The sequence below is a fragment of the Triticum dicoccoides genome, chromosome 6A (assembly GCF_002162155.2).
Source record: "Triticum dicoccoides isolate Atlit2015 ecotype Zavitan chromosome 6A, WEW_v2.0, whole genome shotgun sequence".
In the NCBI taxonomy this organism is placed as follows: domain Eukaryota; kingdom Viridiplantae; phylum Streptophyta; class Magnoliopsida; order Poales; family Poaceae; genus Triticum; species Triticum dicoccoides.
Genome location: NC_041390.1, coordinates 31,091,881 through 31,107,854, shown reverse-complemented (window position 1 = coordinate 31,107,854; position 15,974 = coordinate 31,091,881). Strand labels below are relative to the sequence as shown.

Here is a 15,974-nt window from a genome sequence, read left to right as displayed (position 1 = left end):
GGCACCATTGGACGAGACGATGGATAGTTGGCCATTGCATCATTGCATGCTCTTGAAACCAGAAAAGAGAGTGGGATGGGAACGTTTAGGGGGTTGGAGTTGGATCTGCTCATATATAGCCACACTCCCCCCTGAAGGCAATGTCGGCGTCTTGAAAACTCAAACATGAGTCGTTGAATCTAGAAATCGGGATGCAGATCAAAGCCCGACTTTTTACATAAAAGCACCTGTATGTCTGGTTAAAAGAGAAGGCTCAATACTTTCCGGTCCCCAACAAAAACAAATCAGCGTTACAGTAAAGAGAGCCGAGGCAAACGGACCATTCGGCAATAGATCATATTCCACACGTACTGCGTTGGATGTGAACCAATCGCATACCCCCGGAGCTGTCGCCCGCTACATGGGTAGACCCATTTTATGCTCTTACATCTGTGTATTCTGCACCGGTTTTAGGAAGGTTCTAGAACCTTCCTTTAGTAGTTTTTTGTGTGTGTTTCTTTTATCAATTTTTTCATTTTTTATGTTCCGTTTTCCATGAACAACTTTTGAAATTCAGGAATATTTATGTGAACATATTTTAAATTTAGATGGAACGTTTATAAAAAATCATGTATATTTCTGAGATTCGTGAACATTTTTTGAATTTGGGAACATTTAGTTCGCGAACATATTTGAAATTCAAGCATTTCTACAATTTGGGAACACATTTTTTAAAATCTTGAATATTAAATTTGCAAATTTTTAAACTCATAACATTTTCGAAATCATGATTTGTTTTGCAAACTTGTGACTGTTTTAAATTTAGAAAAAAACCGGCACCTAAAAAAACCAGTTGAAGTATAATCGAATGAATCTTCCGCAGCGTATTGGGCAGAGTTTTTCCTCATGGAATGGCTAGTGTTCGGTAGTCGTCTGCCGGGTAACGCGCGGTATAGGAGGTTCCATGTCCGGCTCCAATCTCAAAAGCACGGCGCCACTTGAGGAGGAGCAGCGGCTGCCGATCCCCTTCCCTGCTCGAGAGGTAGTGCAGCAGGGGGCAGCGGCGGCCTCCTTGGCTCCTTCTTTCTCTGGATGGATCCCCAACCCGGCGTGCTGCAGTCTACCACCACCACCACCTCTCCCTCCGGATCTGTGTTTAGGTTAGTCTTTTTTTACATGTCCATTGTGTAAGAAGCCTGTTCTTGTGCGTGCCTAGCCTGCAGCCAACCGCCGCTTCCGGAACTATTGTGTTTAGTGGTATATATGTTCTGCAGTGGGCTCAAGTTATAACTTTGTGCTTGACAGAGAAATTTGATTTGTTTTCGAGTCTCCGATCTTGATTTCATTTATAAGAAACCAATAAACACGGCACTGATTTGGTACAACTCAGACCACACACACACACCGCCTGGCATAGCCAGATACCAAATTTCCGACAGCCAACCCTCACCTAAGAGCTAGGTTCGCCAGAAATTTGATTTGTATTGATATCCAGACCGCCTGTTAATTAATAGTAATTGTCTATTCTGACAGCATTCTTCAGTTTCCACAACCGAAAGCGTTACTAATCTGAACCAAGCAGATTTAGCATTTTTCCATTCTGTTGCAGTTGCCTCCCGCTATATGATTGTAATACCGTTTGTACATTAACAAAGCTGAACCAAACCCGGTATCAAAATTTTCAAACCAAACACGGTAATCTGAATTGCTAGTCGCCTAGTCCGAGTGTCGGTCTAGAGGGCAGTCCACCTCAACACATTGCCACATTTAAAGATCACTAGGAATGGGACATCATGCATAATCCCGTTTCGAACTAAATCATACACCTTATTCACGTGTCCGACCCCTCCCGCGAGCGACCAGGGGGGCTAACCATAGCGTCGCCGGGCCGCGACCTCCCTCTCCTTCCCCTCCCCTCGCCGCCACCCAGGTGCGCCGCCGGGTAAAGCCCGGTCGGCGGCGGCAGGGGCGGCGAGGTCTCTCTCCCCCCGATTCGTGGCTGGCTGGCGTGGGCCACGGGCTTCGGTTGGCGGCGGTGCGCGTGCGCAGCATGCGTCGGCGGCGTGGCGGGCGCCTGGCGGCGGGGTCGTGGGTCAGGCTGGACACGGTCCGGGCCGGTCCGGTCTTTGACCGAGCCGTGCTTTGGACCGGCCGCGGCCAGTCCGGACCGAACCGAACCGAGCTGCCGAGCGGTCCGCTTTCTCAAGACCGGACCGGCAGTACCCCAGCTCGGTCAGGCCCGAGAGGACCGAATGGACCGAGAGCTAGATCTGTCATTTGTAGCAGTATGTGATGCTAGCACAGTAGCAGGCAGCTGGATCGATTCATTTTCATGCAGTACGTGCAAGCTAGCACACTAGCTAGCAGCTGGATCGATTGATTTGAGTACGTGCAAGCTAGCAGGCAGCTGGATCGATTGATTTGAGTACGTGCAAGCTAGCAGGCAGCTGGATCGATTGATTTGAGTACGTGCAAGCTAGCAGGTAGGCAGCTCGATCGATTCATCTGAATCAGTGCATGCAAGCTAGCTAAAGAAGACGATGGGTTGATTTATTTGTAGCAGAACAAGCAGTCAACTTGAGAAACAACTTATGAATTTCCTTTGGACCGTTTGTTGCCTCGCGTAGTGAGCATTTTGCCACTGTAGGCATCTCTTTCAATTTGTAAAGAAAATGGATACACCAAAAATTTGTATAACAGTTCATTGAATTTTGGACATCAAAACACAGAATTTTAACAGCAACAAACAGCATGTATCACATCCACAAGTCAAACATGAGTTCATATCATCATTGAACGACATGATTACAAACTTGCAATGGCATTTCATAGTTCATAACAATTGCAAGTTCCAACATAACACAAATGAGTGGTTTCAAACATACACGAATGAATGGTTCATCTTCAAACTTGCAATGACAATATGCAAGTCCAGCATTAACACAAATGCAAAAGTAGCATCCACATGAGAAGATCTCTTTGACATCCATCTCCAAAATAGCAAGAGCAACATCCACATGTCTACAATCAAGAAAAGAGACGTCCACATAAACATATTGGGTATCATATGACAAGTATGGTGAAACATGTAGGGATAGTAGTTACCAGTTGTTCATCTTGCCACACTTTAGGAGGGTAGCTTTATGGTCTCAACATCCTCATCCTCCTCATCCTCCCTCGGCTACATAGCCAAATTTTCACATCACAATGACAAACAAAATACAAAGAAAATTTAAAGAGAAAATAGCAAACATACCAACACATTCAAGTCGATGTGTGAACCCTTGATATAACTTGCACTACAAACCAAGGCCTCCACCGTAGAGGGTTTCAGAGAACTCCTATAGTCATCTAATACAACACAAGTTGAAAAATGTTAGTTCAAGTGTGAGAAGTTGACAATTTCATATCCAAAGTTTAAAAGGATAAGTTGACATACCTAAAATCCTTCCGGTAGTGCTAAAGGTTGATTCCGATGAGACAGAGGTAGCCGGGATAGTGAGGAACTTTTTTGCTATCTTTGCCATCATTGGGTACCTAGGAGCATGTACCTTCCACCAGCCAAGAAGATCAAGAGGAACTGTGGGAGGCTCACATTTATCCTCTAGATAATTTCTAAGCTCACTCTTTGATATTTGTGTTGAACGGGCCGATAAGAAGGACTCATACCCAGCTTGAATTGGGATGCTTGTAGACAAGGATGCACTTACTTCTGCTCCACCTCTATTATCTTGGGCCACACATTTGTCATACAAGGTCTCCAACTCTTCCATTACAAGGTCGAACTCATGTTTACATCTCATCGGTCCATAAAGTTCTCCAAAGGCCCACTCTATGTAATTCATCTTGTACCTTGTATCAAAGATGGTAGCAAGCATATGAGTTAACAGCAAGCATATGTTCAAATTCTCATGTATATCCAACTTCTATATGAGCATAGGAGTAAAAACAGCAAGCATTTGTTCAAAAACAGCAAGCATATGTTCAAATTCTCATCTATATTCAACTTCTATATGAGCATAGGAGTAAAAACAGCAAGCATTTGTTGAAAAACAGCAAGCATATGTACCTTGGATCAAACACGGTAGCAATCACCATGGCGTTGTTCTTTTCTTCCCAATATTTGTCAAACTTCTCCAACATTTCTTCGGCCATTACCCTATACTGTTCACTTGTACTTTTCATTGCCTCTTTGATTGCAACCTTGATGCCAACAATGTGTAAGTAGAAGATGTTTGAAGTAGGATATAAGTTGCCTGAAAATGCGGTCGTCACCACAGCCAAACTCTTAAGCAATGGAGCAATAAGGTCATACATATCCCACTCTGCTTGTAATGGCGCCCAAGCATAGTTGGCATCGGAACCCGCATGAGAGGTCAAGGCTCCTTTGTATTTACGGGCAGTTTTAATCATCTTATAGGTTGAACTCCATCTTGTTTTGCAATCTAGGTGCAAAAGCTTACCAACCGTGACACCTAAGCTTTTGCAAGTGTCAACAAATGCTTTGAGACGAGAAGGTGACCTCTTGAAATATTTCACCGTCTGTCTCAAGCTCTTTATCAAAGGGTCCAAGACCTTTGTCCCATCTTGCACCACCAAATTGAGGATGTGTGCACAACAACGGACATGGAAATATTGGGCATCGAAGTCCGCACCTGCAAAAGAATAGGAGCATACAAGTTAAAAACAGCAAGCATACCTCTCATATGAGCATACAAGTCAAAAACAGCAAGCATATGTTCAACTCCACAAGCATATGTTCAAAAGCAGCAAGCATATGTTCAACTCCACAAGCATATGTTCAAAACAGCAAGCATATGTTCAACTCCTTATCTATATTCAACTTCTATATGAGCATACAAGTCGAAAACAGCAAGCATATGTTGAAAAACAGCAAGCATACCTCTACGAACCAAGAACTTTGCCTTCAAAGCATCAACGGCACCATCATTGTTAGAAGCATTGTCGAGTGTGACGGACGCGATTTTGTTCTCAATCTTCCATTCGGTCACACAAGCATAGAGAGCATCAGCAATGACATTTCCAGAGTGAGGAGGATCCAACTCTATGAAAGCAAGCACACGAGTTTGCATCTTCCAATCCTCATCTATATAATGTGCAACCACACACATGTAAGATATGGTCTGATTACTTGTCCACAAATCCATAGTTAAGCTAATGGAGTCCACACCCTTTAGGAGGGATTTAAGCACCTCTTTTTCTCTATGAAAAACCTGCATGCACTCACTTTTTATTGCCTTCCTTCCGATGGGTTGATAATTTGGATTCATGCTCTTCATTAGAATATTGAACCACTTATGTTCAACCATTCTGAATGAATACTCATGCACACATATCATCTTCGCAACAAGCTCTTTGATTATTCCTTGGTCATACTCAATGGAATGGTCCATTGTTGGAGCATTGGTTCTTCGGAAGAAAAGATTTGCTTGGATGGCTTCCTTAGCTTTCTTGTTCTTGTAATTCTTACACACTTTGTGATGCCTTCTAAGAGTTGAGGTGCTACCACCTTGTTTATATGCATATTCAGACTCACAATAATTGCAACATGCCTTCAACACAAGCTTTCCAGGGTGCTTCTTTGATGGCCTCTTATCCTTATGAAAATGGACCCAAACTTTTGACGACGTCCTAACAGGAGCATTGGCTCTTGGCCTCTTGGTCTTTTTCTTGTTCCTTTCTCTTGCCTCCTTACCACTGGAAATAACATGCACAATTTCTTCATCGGACATATCATCACCTCCTTCGGCTTCTAGTTCAGCAACTGATTCCTTGTACCCATCCGACGTATCCTCGTCGGAATCCGACACATAATAACCTCCAGGCGGGACAACAAATTCCTCGTATTCCTCATCGTCCTTGTCCTCCTCCTCCTGAATGCCCTCGTCCTCGTCCTCGTCCTCCTCCTCCTCTTCCTCCTCTGACACCTAACACACATGAGCACACAAATAAGAAAAAACAGTACCTATATGGATATATGTGAATATGGCTACATCCATCATCAAGTAAAACAATCATACCATAGTAGATGCATGAGCCATCTCGGAGTTGGTTGAGGAGCCGGAGGCAGCAGCTTCCGCAGCACGCACGCCAGCGCCGGTGCGGTCGGGGAGACGCGGAGGCGGTGGAGGGTGTTTTTTTACCCTACAAATCAAATCTGTGATTGGGGCATTGGTATAGTCGTTCGCCTTCTTAATCGGCTTCGGCGGCTTGCCCTTCTTCCGAACCGGCGGAGGCAGCGGCGATTCTTGCCTAATTAAGTAACTTAAGCTCTTCTCCTTTGCCTTCATCTTGCCCTTCTCCTTCTCCTTCCCAATCGCATTTTCCTTCTCATTCCCCTTCCCCTTCACCATTCTCTACAAAAAGAAGCACATTGTAATAAAAATAGCAACATCTATCTCTGCCTGATTCAGCCTATAACTCATCATTTCATCTGTAAGTGTAGATCTATCAACAATAAAGCAGCAACCTAAACATCTACCTCTACCTCATCACTTCATCGGTACAAGCAAGTGTACATCAATCATGAAATAAACAACAACCTATACCTAAAACAGAGGACAAACTACAGAGGATGAGATAGTCGAGGACGAGGTTACCTGAGTCCCTTCCTCTTCGTGGCGCTCGGCAAGGAACCAGGGGAGGCGGGACCGACAGCGTGCGGGTTGCGTCCTTGCTGCTTGATCTGCGTCACCAGTGTACTCGTGCTCCTCCAGCTTGGACAAGAGCAAGGTGACAATGGCGCGGTAGGAGAGATCAAGGTGGCGATGGAGATTGGAGAGGGACGGCCGGATGGGGCGAGGTCCGACGGCGCCGTCGCCTTTGACCTGGAGGTGGCGGCTCTGTCTTTGGTGTGCGGCGTGGGACTGGGAGGATACAATGGATCGACTGGGGGTGCGCCGTGCCCTAGCAACGAACAGGAGTTGGACTGTGGGGTGCCTGGGCCTTGGGCCGCCTCTCGGTCCGCTCGGTCAGCCCGGTTAAAAACAGGACCGGACCGGATGTGTTATCGGGCCGATATTCAGAGCTCGGACCGACCGGATTTTGTAGCGGTCCTGGACCGTACGGTCCGGTCCTCAACGGGCCACGAGCAGGCCGAAAAGCCCGCTCGGCACGTCCAGGCTGAGTCGTGGGCGTGTGGCCAGACGTGGAGGGACTGCGAGGAGGTGATGCCCGTCGCGGCTGCGGCGGCTCGAACTGGCTCGAGCTCGACCGGATCCTGGTCGTGGCGGGTTGTGGCGCGGTGGATGTGCCTGCTGGAGTAACCCCATTCGTGCCGTCGAACTGATCAACTGTGGTAACCATGCAACAAATGGCAGTTCTACTGAATAAGCATTGAACTTGTAAGAAATCCATTAAATGTTTCACTACCGCTCACGCTGAATCATCCAGTAAAGAAATGAACTTGTACAAAGAAATCCATTAAACGTTGTAGACAGATACTCCTGGGTCTCCAACTTAACATTGTCTGAAACTAGTTCCCAGGCTATAGATAAACGGCAGTGGAGAAGGACTTGGAGATGATCTGCAGCAGTAGTTAGGCTTGGAGAAGATCGCAGCAATGGAGAGGCTTGGATGTCACATTAACAAAGTTGAACCAAACACGGTCTCAAACTTTTCCATCCAAACACGGTAATCTGACATTGCTAGTCGGAATGTCACATTCCACCAAAAGGCGTTCCCACATTTAACGATTACCAGGGATGCAACATTCATATATCCATCTAATTTTCTTGAACCCAAACACGAACGGCATGGATGCAACATGCATTAAAGCGTTTGCTTATTTTCTTTGTGATGTAAACACAGAGGAGTACATTTTCTAAAAATAATCCAATAGAAGTGATAAACCCAAACACTGAAATAAAAACTGCCGCCTTTCCATTGACAACAGACTATATTTCTGGACTCTACTAACTGGAGGTAAACATGATAAACTTAAGAGCCTTAGGACTGCTGCAGTCGATATACTGATGAATTAATATCCGAATTACAACGGTAAACTTAGGAAGTTGAATTGCAAGCGATAGATGTGTGCATATGAGAAACACACACGCTTGGATGAGGCATGAGAAAGTGTTGACCCATGAATCAATGGCACAGCTAGCTGAGATTGACTAACAGGAAGAGACAGCACCAGGTGACATAAGTGCCTGCTCGTCAGAGCAAGTAGTGCCATATGCACCCTGGTGGCTCTGTCTTTCAGTTATAGCAGGCAACTCTATGCCATCCTCCAGGTATTTCATTGCATCCTTCATGTAAGGACGTTGTTGCCCAACTGGGTGGGAGCACCTGAGTCCCAGGAAAATCAGGCGCTGCATCTCTGTCCTATTGTAGTCTCCATTTAATTTGTCATCAGCGACATTCTCCACAAACTGGGCTTCAGTTCCGGTGCTCCTCAGCTCCTCCAGCTGGATTTGCTCCCTGGGCTTCTTTCCACATGCAATCTCTAGTAGAACAATTCCGAAGCTGTAGACGTCGGACCTACAGTTGTACTCTACTTCCCCATCTTTAATGCATTGTGGATCCATGTACCCCAACGTCCCGATAGCAGTTGTCATCAGCATGGTACTATCCTTGCCAGTGATCCTCGATAGCCCGAAGTCACCAAGCTTGGGGTTGAACTCATCGTCCAAGAGTATGTTGCTTGGCTTGATATCTCTGTGCAAGATGCACCTCTTGCATCTGTGGTGGAGATAAGTTATGGCAGAACCTATCCCCTTCGCTATTTTGTACCTGTTAAATTAATATAAGTAAAAGTATAAAGCAACGTTTTTAACCCAATGTGCTCCTTACATATGTTAACATGTGGAGTACAAGAAGCTGAAATATATTGTTATATCATAACTATGGTTAAAGCCATAGACCATAGAGTGTCACTCTATACCAGGTAATATAGAATGATTACTCTTGGTAGCAATTCATTTTAGCTGCTCCAAATTAAGGTGCATGTTCTACAAGTTCGAGGAGAAAAAAGAAAAGGTACGAACAATACATGCATACCTCTTCTCCCATGGTAGAACATTCTTCAGGTGGTACTCCAGGTCGCCATTAGGTACCAATTCATATACAAGGAAACGTTTAACCTTTTGCCGACAACCGCAACAGCAGAAACCGATACAGGCTGAGTTGTCTCGGCTGCAGCACCAACCTTTCAGCTCGACTAGATTCATGTGCCTCGTTGCACTAATCGTCTTGAGTTCGTCGCTGAAATCCCTTCCTTCAGTCTGCTTTATTTTTTTCACAGCAACTTCTAATTGCCTGCCTTCCTTGTCCTTGTAACACCCCTTATATACAGCACCAAAGGCACCGACTCCAAGCTTGCTTTTCTCCGAGAAATCGTTCGTTGCCCTGGCCAACTCGCTGTGCTCAAATCGCCTAAGGCCGGTTGTTCCCAACACGAAGGAATCGCTTTTGAATCTCCACCTACGATGTCAAAAACCTGACATTGCGCACCAAAGCAGGGCTACCAAGTACAGAACAGATAGTATACTCCATGTGATGACATACTCTCCGCTACCTGTTCAAGGATGGACCATGCTGGTTAAATATTGTTGAAGTTAATTACTCTCCTCAAGGTGCACATCTTCAAAGCAATACATCAATTCGCAAAAAAAACAATAAATCAAATTTGCACTGAATTTCCTGGAGTCATGGCACTGTGTTGTTTTTTTCGAGAAGGAGGTTAAACCCCCAGCCTCTGCATCAATGTGATGCACACAACCATTTTTATTAATTATTAAGCAGAGCAGAGTACAAACAAAAGACAAGCACTGTCCGAGCCATTACAACGAGAGTTATGGTTAGTGAGGGCCTCTTTATTTAGAGAGAATTTCAACACTTATTTCGAAAATGAAGGAACATTAATTGCAGGACTGTAAATTTAGAAATCTTCATCTACATGAGCCTTTCTGTTGAGTTTATGGGATGTCAATGCATACGACTCTTCTTTAACGATTTCTGTTCAGTTGCATAGGAAAATATTCACTAATTGGATATCCTTAAAAGTAATTTAAACCTATTGAAAGCCTTTTTTTGTGTGTGGCGTGGGCGCAGATTTCCTGTAGACTGTGCCAGACAACTTCTTTTGCTTGCTCTTGTGTTTTAAAATTCCTAAGCAAAGTGACCATAAAAGGCCATCTATAAGGTAACAAGAATACGTGACCCTTTTCGGTCCACAAAAATATGATGATTTGGGACACAAAACGGTCTCCAACTTACAATTCTGACCATTATTTAACGTTATAATATGATTATAGAACTAAATAAAATTGTGATATCATGGATCTACTGCTTAGGGAAAAATATACACATTTGAATGTAAGTACATCAAAACATATTGATAGTCAAAAGTTTCAAAGTTGTTTTACACATTGAATTGATAGTCAAGTTTTAAAAGTTTGATTAGACCCGTTTCAAATGCACCAACGTTTTTGGACTCGAGGGAGTAATTAATAACTAAATAACTCGATCAAGATCCACTTCTGCCATCCCTATCCACAAGTACTACTCTGACGTGCATCCCTTGCCCTTTCCCAACCTAAGTCATACCAGTCCAACATCCACGGCCAAGCCATTACCATCAACCGCAACTAGAATTTACACATGATCTTTGAGAATTTTAGAGTGTGCCAAGACAAAGCTGAGCACAAAATACAAGGTCTTGACAACACCTGGATGCAGCACAATTACATAACCTAAATGTTTCCATGTCCTCCATGCAAAACGGCAGCACAAACCTGCAGGTCTTCATCAAGCAAGTCCTCTTTGCTTCTTCTAAAGTTTCACATATTCTCTAGAATATCTTACCATATATTATGATTATTGTATGCAGCATGGCATGGTCTAGCCAGCATTTTGTCATGGTATTTTTTTTTGGCGGAGCTAAATGTTGTTGGTATTTGCCGACTTAAGCATTATAATCCTACTAAATTATCAAAAAGCAATGGGCACTTTCAGTGTTAAATGCAATAGTAAGGCCATGACTAACGGACATTATCAAATTATTGGAAAAATCATTTTCTATGCTATACAGAAATATAGCAATTGACATTTAAATCAAAGTATATCGTTATTGTAATTGAAAACAATATTCATGCAAAAAAATTGTAGGATCACGAGCATATGGGGTTTTCTACCTGATCTGCCAATGCCTCCTGATCCCTTATTGTCGCCTGATCCGCCAGTGCCCCCTGATCCCTTATTGTCCACTGATCCACCAGTGCCCCCTGATCCCTTATTGTTCACTGATCCGCCAGTGCCCCCTGACCCCTTATTGTCCACTGGTCCGCTAGTGTCACCTGATCCGCTAGTGTCCCTTGATCCGCTAGTGTCCCCAGATCCACTATTGTCCACAGATCCGCTAGTGCCCCCTGGTCCGCTAGTGCCCCCTGGTCCGCTAGTGTTCCCTGATCCACTATTGTCCCCTGATCCGCTAGTGTCCCCTGATCCGCTATTTTCCCCTGATCCGCTATTTTCCCCTGATCCACTAGTGTCCCCTGATCCGCTATCGTCCACTGATCCGCTAGTGGGGACTGACTCCTTGGTCACTCGGCTTAGCTTTATTTGTGTTGCTAGTGGGCCAATACCTATATATACAAGAAAAGGCCAAATAAAGTAATAAATTATAAATGCTAAATTCATACTAATAGCATAAATATTTAAACACTCTATGAAATGTCTTGATTTTGAGAACTTAAGAATTATCACTCATATTGGAGTCTGGCCATCAGGCCATGGGGATCATTGAAAAATAAATAGGCAAGTTAAGGAACGTGACTGACTTAGATGTGAGATTTATACGAGAGATGGTAGGCTGTTGAAAATTTTGGCTGGAGCAAAAATTCATGTTATTTGGTGGGCAATGGAGGTATTTTAGTAAACTTTACTAGTGAGATGTAAGATGTACATGACAGAGGTCTAAACTCCACTACCTTTTTTTTACAAAAGAGTTACACCATGACAACTTGGACATCCTATTTCTAATTTTTGACAGTTTGAACCACAATTGATCTGAATACTCTACTTTGAAGCACATTTCATATTTAGGGAGACCTGGTGATACAAATAGTGAATATTCCACATCTACTGAATGTTGAGAAATAATCCTACTCCGTTTTAGAAACATTCCACATTTGAACTGAATATGTGAGTTAAATTTGGTTCAAAGTGGAATATTCAGTTTGAAATGTGGTTCAAACTGTCAAAATTTAGAAATATTCATCCATGTTATCAATTTAACAAATAGCTGGTCCAAAATATAATTTACCTAGCCAAAATAACAATCTTTTTGTTCCTTTTCTTTAATAATAATAAAATATTTTCACTCCTTTTCCAAAATAGGTTTTGACATGGCCTATGAGATGTGTCACTTTTATTGCTATTTTTCCTAAATATGCTGAAGAAAAATTGCGAGACAATGACCATGAAACTACTTCACGATGAATCTAATTTTTTTAAGTATATTCATGATCAAAGTTAGAAAAAAATCAAACACTTATTATGTCAATCCATTTTGGGACTTTTTTGGAAAAGGGGAAGACACCGGCAATCCATTTTGGGAGTATATATTAGTATCATTTTTTCTGCCAGATAATTCTTTCAAGTATTCTGAATTAGAAAATTAGGGCGTTGCATACAGATATACCTGCGTGAGTTGCAAGAGTTGAGTTGAAGGACCATGACAGAATCTGATGGAGCTGGAAGGATTCACCGGTGGCCGCAGAAAACCCAATTGCCACCTCCGACGGTAGCAAGGACGTGACGGGATCTGGCAACATGGTGCTTACCTCAACAGGGCCGACAGAAGGACGGTCATCAAACTGCAGGGAGGCGACAAGCATCTTGGTATTGCTGTCAAAGGTGATGGACGCCGTCATAGAGCCGTTCAAGCTGAAGGTGGGCAAGCCTGTCGTGTTAACCGACTGACTAACAGTGTTGATGTCGATGCCGATATGGTCCTGGGTGCCCCTTGGATCCCAGGTGTTGCTCAATGTGTCGAACTCAACGGCGATGAACCGGTCTGTGCCATAGGCTTGGCTCAGGCCGTCATTACCAGGGAGACCAAGGTTGCCCCCACTGCCGCTTGAGTCCGGCGGCAATCTTGAAGGGTAGCTGGAGAGGAAGAAAGCCATGCCACCCTCGTTGCCGCCAGCGGAGTTGAGCCCCATCGCGAAGGTGAACTGCGTGGTGAAGCTCGACACCTCACCGGTGATACTGTCATAGAAGGGCACCGGGTGAGCGTACACCATCCGCCCCGTGCAGTCGCCGTAGGGGTTTCTCTGCGTGAGGGAGTAGCAGGTCAGGTCGACTAGCTTCCCGTGCTGGGCCGCATCGCCCTCGAGTTGGAGGTCTTCTAAGCGGGAGGTGGATATGGTGGAGAAGTCGAAGCTGAAGGAGAACGGCGAGTTGGCAGCTGCTGCGACATGCCAAGGAGCATTACTCGACATGACAAGGAGGACGCAGCCAGCGTAAAGGAATAGGAGAAGCTGCGGCGTGCTGCTTCTCTTGCAGCAGAGGCCATCAACATAGTGGAACTTGGAAGTGATAGTCCCGCCAGGGCCGGCCCTGGGCCATGGCAACGAGTGCGACGGCCTAGGGCCCAGCCTCAGCAGGGGCCCATGTATCTCAAGAAAAATAGACTACTAGTACACAAGAGAAGCAGGCCTGACCCATAAAGAAGGAAACAAGTCACGCACGAACAGCAAATCTTTATCCTCAACTCAAAAAGTCAAAAAAAAGAAGCAAATCTTTATCCTTCGCTGGCTCCTTCAATCACACCCTCGTTCATCTCCCATTCTCCATCTTCTTTCCCAATTAATTGCCCCAAGTTCCTAAGAGGCCGGGCCCCAATTCCCAAAGCTAATCAATGAATTTCTTTGGTTCCTCGCGTCCTATAAACAGCCCCAAGAAACCCGGCGGACGGAGGCCAGCCGGCGACACACTCTAGTCCTAGGCCCCTGGGAAGAACGCGAGAGCAGTTTGGCCGTCCTTCCTCAGTTAGCTGTGGTCAGTGTGTGAGGGCAAGCAATGCAGACGTGAAGTCCAGGCACTGTTGAAGCGAAGCAACAAAGCCATTGCTGATTCAGGTAATTTTTAGATCATAATTCCTTGATCTTTGTCTACTTATTTCTGTTATGATCAGTTGAGATAATAATCAAAATTCATGAGATGAACCATTGCTGATGTTTAACCTACTCAATTCCTCTTTTTTGTACAAATTGCAGTCATGTAAACTCTGCTGGTTGTGTCGTTGCATGAATTTTGATTATTGGATAGATGGAGCATAGAATTTCTTCTAATTTACGCCAAAACCAAGATTTAAGAATCAGGTGCTCTCTCCTTTTTTTTTGTAAGAATGTTTCAAAAATGCAATTATCATCTGGTTGTGAGAAAAGTAAAAGTAGCTAACATGTAAATCAATTAACTGAATCTGAAAAGGTGCTACGTCCTTTACTGAAAGAAAAATTGAGTCCATTATAAGGGCCCATTATATGAAGCTCGCACAAGGGGCTCTAAGATGCTAGGGCCGGCCCTGAGTCCCGCTTATCAATGGCTAGCGTGTTGTGAGACCTTAAATAGCCGAGCAGACTAGTGTATCCGAAAGCGTATAGTGACAGCTCGTGTTGTACCTATCTCGTAGTAGAGTAAGTAAGACAAACATCGCTGATCTGTGTTGTAAGCATCGAGCTTCGCCCGGAAGACCTAAATTGCAACTTTGCAAGTCGCCTTTTTTCCTTTGAAGAGAAGTGGCAGAAGGGAAATTATATCTCTATCTCTGACGGTATCATTTTACTACGTTACTACATGCAACTCGTATGCACTAATGGTCCATCGTAAACTGGTCCATCCACATGTCATTTCCACAAATGCCACTTGCCTTAACTGGTCAGTAGCGCCACCCACATGCTATTTCCACAAATGACACTTGTCTTAAGTCTTAACTCGTCAGACTGATCAGAAAGTCAAGTGTTTGGAATGCGGGCGTGGATGTGATTGACATCGGAAGATTTTTCTTTTTTTTTTAGAACGGAGACGCTGGGCGCGTCCAGCTTTAAATTAATAAAGCCTACAACTAGGCAGCGTGACTGACAGGATCTGAGATTACAAACACGAGCACGGAGGCTCCGCCAAAGATAGCGCAAAGTCTGAAGAGTTATCGGGCAGGCCAAAAGCAGCACTGAGCAAGCATAGATGATTACATGGCTCGCAGCCTGAGCTTAGAGCACGCAAGCTCGCTCGTGCGCCATCCAAAAGGGCCACTTCAAGTCGAAGAAGAGGCGGGTGGCTCCCTAGCCATCATGTAGACTTGACGAAGACGTTCTTGTGCATGTTGAAGTTTATCAGCATCCTTGCGCCTCACCAACGGACTCCACTGCTGCTGGAAAAAGTTGCATTTGTAGATGATATTAGCAGGATGGGATGGGAAGATTCCCTCGATCGCAAGTTTGTTCCTCGTGAGCCAAAGGGCCCAGGCCAGCGCGCCCACACAGCTCCAAAAACGCGTTTGTTGCCACCATGAACCGAGTCTACAATGGCCACGAGATCGGCGGTCGAGCCCGGGTTCCATGTGGTGTTGGCTGCGGTGCGAACCGCATTCCAAGCAAAACGAGCTAACGGACAACGAAAAAACACGTGGTTCGCGTCTTCCGAGACATTGCAAATTGCACAAAGGCCGGACGACGGGCCATTGCATTTAGCAACATTGGTCGAGGTGGGCAATCTGTTACGAAACAGTTGCCAAAAAACACCTTAATTTTAAGCGGGAGTCGCGCATTCCATAAGCCTTTCGGCACTTGGGAGGACTGGCCCTGGCAGAGTTTCCGGTACAACGACTTGACGGAAAACTTGCCGGATGGGGTGAGAGACCAAGTCACTGTATCCTCGTGCGAGGAAAGCGCGACCGGCGCGATAAGAGCAAGCAAAACCGTGAGGTGAGCTTGTTCTGTTCCCGTTAGCTCCCGTTTGAAGTAGAT

At 44.7% G+C, this 15,974-nt stretch overlaps 1 long non-coding RNA gene and 1 pseudogene across 1 annotated transcript; both read right to left on the bottom strand.

The window, feature by feature from the left end:
- Positions 1 to 2,865: 2,865 nt before the first annotated feature.
- Positions 2,866 to 3,564, bottom strand: LOC119317781. The gene is made up of 4 exons (XR_005153750.1): positions 3,419 to 3,564; positions 3,236 to 3,330; positions 3,085 to 3,160; positions 2,866 to 3,000 (listed from the first exon to the last, which is right to left on the bottom strand). It is a non-coding gene; the product is annotated as an uncharacterized LOC119317781 (long non-coding RNA).
- A 4,448-nt stretch (positions 3,565 to 8,012) lies between these two features.
- On the bottom strand, positions 8,013 to 13,528 carry LOC119315558 (annotated as a pseudogene).
- Between the last annotated feature and the right edge of the window lie 2,446 nt (positions 13,529 to 15,974).